Below are 11,876 nucleotides of genomic sequence, written 5' to 3'. Positions count from 1 at the left end.
CACACTGGGAAGGGCAATCCCTCCACAAATACCCTCACAGACACACCAAGAATAATGTTGAAGCAAATAGTTGGGCAACCTGAAGCCCAATCAGGTTGACACACAAAATTAAGCATCATTTATGGTCTTTACTCTCCCAGATGATTGTCTAGTCAAGTTCTTGCTAAGTCTTTTAAGGCATAAATGCAAGACAAGAAGGGATAACTCAAGTTCGCTGCTGGCTGGAAAAATTTCCTAGAAGTATAGTAGTATTTATTTAACATGCAATACCTGCCTATTTAGTCAGGGTCATTGAGCTCTTTTCCCTTAGACTGTCAAATTAAAAAAATAACAACAGAAAATACAACAATAGCACCTGGTGTGAATGCCCTGTCTTGAACCATAAATATAGAGGTGAGGCAATAGAGTTGCATCTTTTTTATCAAGTTGCATAATAAAGTTGCATCTGGTTGGTTAATTCTTGGTACCAGAAATCCTTATATAGAAGTATAGGTTCCTGGTTTTTTGTTTGTTTGTTTGTTTGTTTGTTTTTAGTTTTTTTTAAGGGTAGCTAATTACTACTATTATTTTTTTTAATCAATCAAAATTATATCTACCTTTATTTTTGTCAGAGCAACAAAGATGTAATATATATTTTTGGTGTGACACAGAATGTTAGTAATTAGTTTATGTGTGCTATGAGATGAAAAAGGTTGAAAATCATTGGCTTAGACCAACCTATGACCCCACTTTTACTTATGGTTTGGATTCTGGTTCAGACCTCAAGGCAGCCCTACCTGCTTACTAGGCAGAACTATGTGCTCTTTGTGGGTCGTGTAGACCAGCTGCAGCAGAAACAAATCCCCCAACCACCACCAAACATACTTCATTCAAGATGGATGTTTTCAGCTTCTGGTCCCTGGACAAGCTCATCAGGATCCTCTGAGGGATGTGCTAAAAATTCAGACACCTATTGCCCAATCCACATGAACAAAATCAGAATTTCTGGAAGTGGGTCAGGAAACTGACATTTAAGCAAGCGACCTAGTAATTTTAAGCACATCAAAATCCGAGAATCATTGTTCTAATCCCACATTGATAGAGTTTATTAAAACCAGGTCAGTCTGCAAGGTCTGAGGCCTGAGAGAAATTTTAGCAGAAAATGTTCTCTTTTTCATTTGTCTTACAGCTAGAATTCCCCCATGCCTAGTAAATTCAGAACATCACAATTCTATCATTAGGATTATAAGCAGCAAAGCCATTAGAGGAGATGTTACAAGTAAGTGGAAAGAATTTGAATGATATTAACAGGTAGCTAAATCCACTCTCAAGTTTTGTCCCTGACTATCACACATGGACGCAGTGCCTCGAGGGGCCAGATATTCTCTTTGTTCACATTCATTCAGAAACATTCTAGCAAGTGGAACTATTACCTTCAGGACAGTTCACATAGGCTAAAAAATACCACCCAAAAGGCCTTGTTATATCCTGGTTTGTTTGGCTCAGTGGATGACGTGTTGGCCTCAGACTGAGGGGTCCCAGGTTTGATTCTGTCATGGAACATGCCGGGGTTGTGGGCTCAGTCCCAAGTAGGGGGCCTACAGGAGGCAGCCAATCAGTACTTCTCTCTCATCATTGATGTTTCTATCTCCCTTCCCTCTTCCTTCTTTTCTGAAATCAATAAAAATAAAAATTATTTTTAAAAAAGGCCTTAATTAGTAATCCAGACTTACTAATTATTGGTTCCTAATATAAAGATTTTCATCCACAAATTAAAAATGAATATGGCAGTGTGGTAATTAGTTATATTTCACCTACATTGGTGATGCTATAGGCAGATGAATTTGCTTTGCCATCACACCAGAGCTACAACACCCCATTTCTCAATTTTCCCTTCCTTTCCATTCACTCCAATAGTTCTTTCTTTCATAGAATGTCTGCTTTCCATGGGAGATTCCTTGTTTCCTCAGCCATACACAAGCAGAAAATTTTTCATATTGTTTACTATAGAAAGAATGAGCTTTGGAATCCAACAAAATTTTAAGTCCTAGCTTTGCTAGGACTTAAATACTGGCCTAATTATTTTAACATCTCTGTACCTATTTCCTTGCTTATAAAATGGGATTATTATACCTACCTCATAGGTTCTTACATGAATAAATGAGATACAAATGAAAAGGATTTAACACTAGTTATATATTTAACTATGTGGAGATTGCATTAATTATATTAAGTCAAATAATTAAAAGGAAGCACAAAAGATTTATTATAGTCAGTAAAGTGCTGGTAAACATTTAACAATTGGCTTTCCTAACACCATTAAACCCCCCACCGCCACCCCATAAAAGCTCTGCCTTGTAATGTTTGCCATTTTCTGTGATGTATGTGGTGTATGTATTTCTACCATAGCCCATTTCAAGCTACCCATCTCAACATGACATCATCAAACACAAAATTGGAAGAGATGTGTACATAGCCATTTTATAGTAATTTCGCCATATATAAAACAATTAGGGCATGATGAGTTTTTATTACCTTTGTGCTTAATATAACTTATTGAAGCTTTAGTATTCTGGAAAAAAGGGAGTAGCATCTGCAAACCCCGAAGAGAGAAGAACCTTGTGGGTTGGTGTCTGTGGGACTGAGAGGATGTCAGCGGGCAGAGTACAGTGAGTAAGTGGGGAAGTAGTGACAGTGCCGCCAGTTGGAGAAGGTATGGGAGGCCAGACCATGAAGGGCCTTGGAAGCCTTGTTGAGAGCAAATGTATGAAGTAATCAGATTTGCATTAAAAAATATTTCTTTTTATTGATTTCAGAGAGAAAGGGAGAGGGAGAGAGAGATAGAAACATTAATAATAAGAATCATAAGAATCATTGATTGGCTGCCTCCTGCACGCTCCACACTGGAAATTGAGTCCACAACCTGGGCATATGCCCTTGATCAGAATTGAACCTGGGACCCTTCAGTCCGCAGTCCAACGCTTTATCCACTGAGGCAAACCAACTAGGGAAGAGTTTCATTTTTTAAAAAGATCCCTCTAGCTGCTGAAGGGGAAAAATTATTAGAAGGGTCCAGAATGGAAATCAAGATGCTAACTCAGACATTATTGCACTAATCCAAGTGGGAGATGATAGTGGTTTGGATTAGGAACATGGTGATAGAAATGAAGAGAAGTGGATGAATTGGAAACATAGATTTAGGAGGCAGAATTGACAAGGTTTTGTGATTCCTTGCTGTATTGCAAAATACTATGGTGATAATTCAGAACAAGAAAATAAAGCAGGGGCATTTGAGATTTTGCTTCCCAGAATATGTCATCAGTTTTGGTTCAGTTAAACTCTTGTAACAATTTAAAAAATAAAATAAAACAAAACATAACATCATACAGCATTGCTCCTTCTGGGAGATCAGCTAAGACTGCATGTACTTTGCCTAATGGGTGACATAATTCAGTTGAATTACTTTTGATAAGTGCCTTATGTCTGATGTAACATATGGTTAACTGTGTCCTACAAAAAGTCTTCACTCTTTTAAAGACAGAAAAAGACCTCTTTTTCTTTGCTGTGGCCTTCCACAATTTATGAAAAGCACCTGGTAAGTAAACCACAAGATTGTTGGCTCTTCTGTTCAAACTGCAGGATAAGATATACTACTTTCAAGCCCACATTCTTGCATCCCCCCTCCTCCCTACTGTTTTCACAACTCAAGGATAATTCACACCAAGGAGTTTCTACTTAATAGAAAGTTCCCTTACTGCTCCCCTTTCAGACAAGCCTCTTTTGAACTCTTTTTAACTTTTGTTCTAAGCATGTTTTGCAGGCCAGGGGAAATACTAATAAGACACTCCTTAGGACATCTGCCTGTCTCCTAAAAAGCAAACAAACTAACTTTTCAAGACAATTCCAGGGGTACCTACTCAATTTCAACATAATCACCCTTCCTTCCTTATCATCTAGCAACAACAACCAATTGCTCTTTAAAAATGCAAGCCACTCTTTATTCCCTACCCTGTATTGACTAGCAATACACCAGCCTTTTCCTCCCTTGGAAAGTAAAATAAATTCTCTCCCTGCATATTTCTCTTAGTTGTGAATTGTTTCACAGCCTCTATCACCAGCCCAAACCCTAACAATTCTCAGTTAGTCTGTTTAATTACCCATTAGGGATTACTCTGGGAATAATGTGTTAAATAAAACATAAGGAAATTTAATTTGTCATTGCTGAAATGAAATCCAATTTGTTTTCATATATGATTTATCAAAATATTTATATCATAGTTAATATATTAAACAAAATTATAGTTAGGAAGCAGCACTGAAATCTTGATCTAAGTGCCCAGATAAAAATCACAAATATCAGTAAGTCCTAAAATACCATATTAAACAGATGGCTCTTCACTAGTGTTCAGATTTCAAAGCCAGAGAAGTTATACATGCTGAATATCAATGAGGAATTATGTCCACATTACTGCTAAGAGCAAGAGTTAGAAGTTTTCATATTAATAGATCAGACTTCTTATCTAAATATACAAACCCCAGGAGCAGGTTAGCTTTTGCATGAGGGTTAAGTGAAAATATTAGCTAAAGCAAGGAAATGCCTCTCCTATCAATGGGTAGAAGAAGAGATGAGTTTAAGACTCCTTTTTATTAGTAAAGCTCATTCTATAGCTTTGTAAATGCAATTTTTACTTCTCTCTCATGAGTTAATAATGGCTCTGTTCCAAGAAGTTGTTGGGGGCCTAGAGTCCTTCCATCTTTTTATTTCACCATCTCTGGGATGTAATTCTTATCTGCATGTCAGACCACAAGGTCTCATTTTCCAGCCAATAGGAGAAGAGAAATGGGAAAGGATTACACATCACTTTGGCCAGAGCTTGAAAGTATTTTTTTTTCATTGCAGCATTACTCATAATAGCCAAAAGGTGGAAGCAACTCAAGTGTCCATTGATGGATGAGGATAAGCAAAATGTAGTATATACATAAAATAAAATATTATTCAGCCTTAAAAAGGAATGAAATTCTGACACATGCTACAGTATGGATGAATATTATGTTCATCCATATTGTAGGACATTATGCTAAATGAAATATGCCAGGCACAAAAGTACAAATTATGTGATTCCATTTACATTAAATTTTTAGAGTAGTCAAATTCATAAAAGCATGGTAGAAAAAAGAGAGTGGTGGTTGCTAGGGGATAGGGGGAAAGGGAATGGGGATTTGTTGTTTAATGAGCACAGAATTTCAGTTTTGCAAGTGAAAGAGTTCTGGAGATGCCTGTGGACATACTTGATGCCACTGAATTGTAGAGTTAAAAATGGATAAGATAGTAAAGTTTATATTATTATGTATATATACACCACAATTTTTAAAAACACCTAAATTAAAAATATATATATATATATGGTCTGGACTAGTGTCCCAATGCACAGATTCATGCACACTGAGGGGAAATCCCATATAATAAAAGGGTAATATGCAAATAGACCAAACAGCAGAACAACCAACCAATCAAAGCATAATATGCTAATGATATGTTAAGTTTGCTCAACAACTGGCTACGACATGCACTGACCACCAGGGGTCAATCCATCAACTGGTTGATCAGTTGCTATGATGTGCACTGACCACCTGGGGGCAGATACTCTGATGGGTAGGTTAGCTTGCTGCTGGGGTCTGGCCAATCAGGACTGAAAGAGATAGGACAGACACACCCTGGAGCCCTCCCACAGTCCTTCCTCAGCCCCATCGTGTACCAGTGGGATCCCTCAGCCTGGCCTGCACCCTCTCGCAATCCAGGACCCCTTGGGGGATGTCTGAGAGCCAGTTTCAGCCCAATCCCACAGGCCACGCCCCTTGGGAGGGTGCCAGATGCAGGGCTCATGGCTGGCAAGCACTGCTGTGGCAGCTTGAGCCTCTTCCAAACAAGACTGATTGGGTGTGAGCCCACAGCAGGCACAGTGGGGCTGGGATGAGTGGGAGCATCAGGTAGGAGCTACAGGCAGCATTGGACTGCGCGTTTCAGCCTGATCCCTGCAGACCACCAAGAGGGACCCCACCTGTGCACGAATTTGTGCACAGGGCCTCTAGTTAATTAGAAGAAATGTTTTAATATCGCTATTCACCCTTTCTCTATAATAGAAGTGTCAACCAAATTCAAGATCAATAATGACAGATTGAAACCTGTGCGATTGGCACATCGAGAGTCAACTTAGCCTTTTATATATATAGAATAAACTTGCTTAATTAAACCTGCTTTCTAATTTAGCTAAACTTTTTCCTGCCCAGTGAAGCATCCCAACTTCTCTTTCAAGTAATTGTCAGTAACACAGCAGTAAATATCAACATTAAGCAGGTTATTAGTATAGATCACACAGGGAGAACAAAGGGTAAAATATTTAACTGCAGCAGTGTTTGACTATATCTGTGCAGTGAGATACCCTGAAGTCATTTTTAAGGTCCACCATTTCTTACTTCTTTTCAGTCAGGTAAAAGAAAAAAGAATCCAAAAATATGAAAATAGTATATATATGGATCTAAATACATTTCATACATTGTGATTGTTAGAGATATTTCTTTGTTCTCTTTCTCCTTCATGGTTAAAAAAAACTAGATTAGTTGTCCTGTACAGTTTTCTACATTCTAGATTTTGCTAATTGCATCCCCAAGGTGTTGTTTATGATGTTCTCCCTCTCTTTTGTTCTCCACAAATTGGCAATTAGATCTCAAAGCATGACCAGACTCAGGTTTGATTTGGGTGGAGGTAAAGACTATTTACTTCATATGTGCTCTTAAGAACTTCCAGCATGATATATATCACTTCTTGTTTTTTCTTTTTGTGAATTTACTTTTATTTTATCTTTTAAACTTAATAAATCTTCATTGTTCAGATTATTACAGTTGTTCCTCTTCCCCCCTCTCCCCCATAGCTCCCATCCACCTGGTTTCCTATTCCCTTACCTCCCCTCCCCCACGCCCACACACTATCCTCATCCATAGGTGTACAATTTTTGTCCAGTCTCTTCCTGCACCCCCCACACTCCTTTCCCCCTGAGAGTTGTCAGTCCACTCCCTTTCTATGCCCTTGATTCTATTATATTCACCAGTTTATTCTGTATAGCAGATTTTTAATTCACTTGAGCTTTAGATTCATTTGTTGTTCATAATTTTTATCTTTACTTTTTTCTTCTTCTTCCTCTTCTTAAAGAATACCTTTCAGCATTTCATATAATACTGGTTTGGTAGTGAGGAACTTCTTTAGCTTTTTCTTATCTGTGAAGCTATTTATCTGACCTTCAATTCTGAATGATAGCTTTGCTGGTTAGAGTAATCTTGATTGTAGGTTCTTGCTACTCATGACTTTGACTATTTCTTGCCACTCCCATCTGGCCTGCATAGTTTCTGTGGAGAAATCAGCTGACAGTAGTATGGGTGCTCCCTTGTAGGTAATTAACTGTTTTTCTCTTGCTGCTTTTAATATTCTCTCTTTGTCTTTTGCTTTTAGCATTTTAATTATGATGTGTCTTGGTGTGGTCCTCTTTGGATTCCTCTTGTTTGGGGTTCTGGGCACTTCCTGGACTTGTAAGTCTATTTCTTTCACCAGGTGGGTGAAGTTTTTAGTCATTATTTCTTCAAATAGGTTTTCAGTATCTTGCTCTCTCTCTTCTTATGGCACCCCCATAATTTTGATGTTGGTAAGCTTAAAGTTGTCCCAGAGGTTTCTTACATTATATTCCAATTTTTGGATTCTTTTTTCTTTTAGCTTTTCCAGGTGAGTGATTTTTGCTTCTTTGTATTTCAAATCTTTGACTTGATTCTTGTGTTCCTCTAGTTTGCTGTTGGATGTCTGTATAAAATTTTTAATTTCAGTTAGTGTACCGGTATGTTTAATTTCTAGTTGGTTCTTTTCCATATCCTCGAAGGTCTCTCTGATATCCTCGAGGGTCTCGCTAAATTTATCGGCCTTTTCTAGGAAATTCTTGAGTAATCTTATAAATGTGGTTTTGAACTATATCTCCAGTCATTTGTTTTCCTCCATTTCTTTTGTTTGTGATCTGTTTCTTTGTCTCCGGATTTTCGCTGCTTCCCTGAGTTGGTAGGGTAGCTTTGTTTGCTATGTGTTCTATATGGGTCAGTGGCTCGACCTCCCCAGTTACCTGGGGTGGACACTATTGGTGCACCCTTTTGTGGACTGTGTGTACAGCCTTGTTGTAGTTAAGTCTTGATTGTTGTTGGTATCACTGGGGGGAGTTGACCTCCAGGCCAATTGGCTGTGAGAATCAGCTGTGTCTATGCCAAGATATAGCCTTATTCAACTAGACTTGCAAAATTGCAAAAGCCTCTGTGCTCAGCTTGGATGGGGTGGAGTTTCAGGGTGGAGCCTACAGCTTTGGCTTCCCATCAACCCCACCATATGAGGTTCCTGGGTCTCAGTATCCCTCAGTACTTGCTGCAAGCACCTCAGAGAAAAAGGTGCCCTTGAGTTTCACCCACTGCTAGACAGTTTAGTCTCTCCCCCAATGAATCTTGATTCCCAAATTCTCACCTGGAACTGGGGTTCAGTGCAGTCGGAACTGGGGTTCAGCACAGTCTGGAGCTTTTGTCTCCTTCCTGCTAAGGCAATCCAGTGGCACAGTCAACAGTCCATCATCTACACACATTCACATGCGTGCCTCCGGAGCTCTGCCTTTCACCGCTTCCCTTAGTTTCCACCTTATAGCCCAGATTCTCCCTGTATGAGCCTTTGTCCCCAGGGTCTTGCCCGGAACTGGGGTTCAGTGCAGTCAGAACAGGGGTTCAGTGCAGTCCGGAGCTTTTTATCTCCTTCCTACTAGAAAACACCAGCCAGGCACTCAGCAGTCCTGTCCTCTTTGGCTCCATCCTCCCTGCACATGCATGCCCGTGTCTCAGGCTTTTATAATTCCTCTGATTTTCCTTGTGGTTTTCTCTTTCTTTCTAGTTGTAGAATTTCCAGCCAGTCAGCTTTCCTATGGTTCTGGATGATGTCCATTTTGTCTTTTAGTTGTATTTTTGTAATTATTGTGCGATGCTGCAGTTTAGGTGTTTACCTATGCCACCATCTTGGTGTCTCCTCTTTTTGTGATTTTTGTGTTAATTGATAATTATTGCATAGACCCAGTAATTCATTAGAGATTGAAAAATTGTTATACTCAAATTTTATCATTTTTTATTTGGAAAAACTTTCTCAACATCATTCTGATGAGCTAGAAGATAAAAACTTAATTCTGGCACAATCTGGAGGGGGGACAGTATGAGATTTTCATCATGTAAAGCCTGGGTTAATGAGGGCTTAAATTCAAAACTACATCTTTAACACAGGAAGAGTACCCCAGGAAGATCAGGTCTCAATCTCACTGCAATATTCTGATTCCCAGGCTCACAAGCTCTTTATATCTCAAACCCAAACCCATAGTCTTTTTTATTTTTTAATCCTCACCCAAGGATATGTTCTTATTTATTTTTAGAGAGAGAAGAAGAGAGAGGAAGAGGAGGAGATTGAAACATTGATCTGCTGCCTTCTGCAGGTGCCCTGGCCTGGGATTGAACCTACAACCTAGGCATGTGCCCTGACCAGGAACTGAACCTGAGACCTTTTCATGCACCAGACGATGCTCCAACCAACTGAGACACACCAGCCAGGGCAAGCCATAGTGTTATTTTGCTTTATTTTTTCTACTACATTCTTTGATAACCCATCAAGAATAGTTTCTACATCCATTAAAATTGGAGCCCCCAAATTGACAATTAGTTGAGCCTAATTGTTTTTATTCCTAGGTATAACAGATTTCTACAGTGTTTGCTCGTTGTCAGGCAGCCAGAGAGAAATCTACTGTTTTTCTACTGTGATTGCTACACTAAGAGAAGCAAGTGTCCAGTAACCCTAGTCAGTTTGCACACAGATTCAGATCCTGAACATTGACATCTCACTGGGTTGCCACCAAGTGGAGATACATTGGACTGGATCACAAGTCTGCTCTGTAACCAGCTGTCCCATGTGGACACATCTCTGTAATGCCTCAGGAGCAATAAACTAAAACTATACTTGGGGGACAGAACTGATCAAAATGGAATGACTCCTAAGAGGAGAGAGTAGTTAGAGATATTTCTACATTGCAATTTATTTATCTGGCTTCACGACTCAGATTCAACTATGGCAGAAGAGAAAGCCAATAGCAGTTATTTTATATTCTTTTGTTCCTGTCATTAATAAGATAATCAGAATTTGCCTATTTCTTGAATCCAAAAAGCATTATGTAAGTAATACATTAAAACTGATTTTATTCATTTATTTTTATTGTTGACAGCATTACAGATGTCCTCCATTTCCCCGTTTCCCATCCCCCCTCCCCACCCCCTTTCAGGCCTCCCCCACACTATTGTCTATGTCCATGGGTTATGTATAACAGTTAGTATATGCCTATATGTTCTTTGGTTAATCTCTTTCCATACCCTCCACCCCCCCCTTCCCTCAGATCTGTCATTCTGTTCCATGAATCCATGCTTCTGGATCTATTTTGTTTATCAGTATATTCTGTTCACTAGATTTCACACATAAATGAGATCATGTGATATGTGTCTTTCTCTAACTGACTTATTTCACTTAGCATAATAATATCCAGGCCCATCCATGCTGTCTCAAAGGTTAAGAGATCCTTATTTTTTACAGCTGCATGGTATTCCACTGTGTAAATGTACCACAGCTTTTTAATCCACTCACTATTGGTGGACACTGGACTATTTCCAGATTTTAACTATTCTATATAACTGTGATATGAACATAGGAGTGCATACATTCTTTCTGATTAGTGCTTAGGAATTCTTGGGATCTATCTCCAGAAATGGGAGTGCTGAGTCAAACAGCAGTTGCATTTTTAATTTTTTGAGGTAACTCCATACTATTTTCCACAGTGGCTGTACCAGTTTGCACTCCCGTCAGCAGTGTAGAATGCTTCTCTTTTCTCCACATCCTCAACAGCACTTGTTGTTTGTTGATTTGTTGATTACTGATGGTAGCCATTCTGGTAGGTGTGAAGTGAATATGCGCTTGGCCATCTGTATGTCCTCTTTGGAGAAGTGTCTATTCAGGTCCTTTGCTCATATTTTAATTAGATTATTTGTCTTCTTTTTGTTAAGTTGTATGAGTTCCTTATATATTTTGGATATCAACCCTTATTACATACATCATTGGCAAATATGTTCACTTACACAGTGGATTCCCTTTTCATTTTGGATGGTGGTTTATTTTGCTGTGCAGAAGCTTTTTATTTTGCTGTAGTCCCACTTGTTTATTTTATCCTTAGTTTCCTTTGCCCTAGGAAATGTATTGGAAAAAAATTCTGCTATGTGAGATTTACTGCCTATGTTTTCTTCTAAGATGTTTATGTTTTCATGCATTACATTGAAGTCTTTAATCAACTTTTAGTGTATTTTTGTGTATGGTGTAAGTTGGTGGTCTAGTTTCAGCTTGTTGCTTGTGTCTGTCCAGTTTTCCCAACACTATTTGTTAAAGAGCCTGTCTTTACTTCATTGTATGTTCTTGCCTCCTTTGTCAAATATTAATCAACTGTAATGGTGTGGGCCAATTTCTGGGGTCTCTTTTATTCCATTGGTCTATATGCCTGGTCTTGTGCCAATACCAGGCTGTTTTGATTGGAATGGCTTTGTAGTATAGTTTGATATCCAATATTGTGATCCTTCTAACTTTGTTCTTCTTTCTCAAGGTTGCTGAAGCGATTTGGGGTCTTTCATGGTTCCATATAAATTTTTGGAGTATTTTTCTAGTTATGTGAAGTATGCTGTTGGTATTTTAATAAAGATTGCATTGAATCTATTGATTGTTTTGGATAGTATTGATATTTTATTTTTTAAAAATATAT

The sequence above is a fragment of the Pipistrellus hanaki genome (genome assembly GCF_964339955.1).
Source record: "Pipistrellus hanaki genome assembly, chromosome: 3".
NCBI classification, from domain to species: Eukaryota; Metazoa; Chordata; class Mammalia; order Chiroptera; family Vespertilionidae; genus Pipistrellus; species Pipistrellus hanaki.
The sequence above is the reverse complement of the archived record's forward strand: the minus strand, read 5'-3'. Positions refer to the sequence as shown.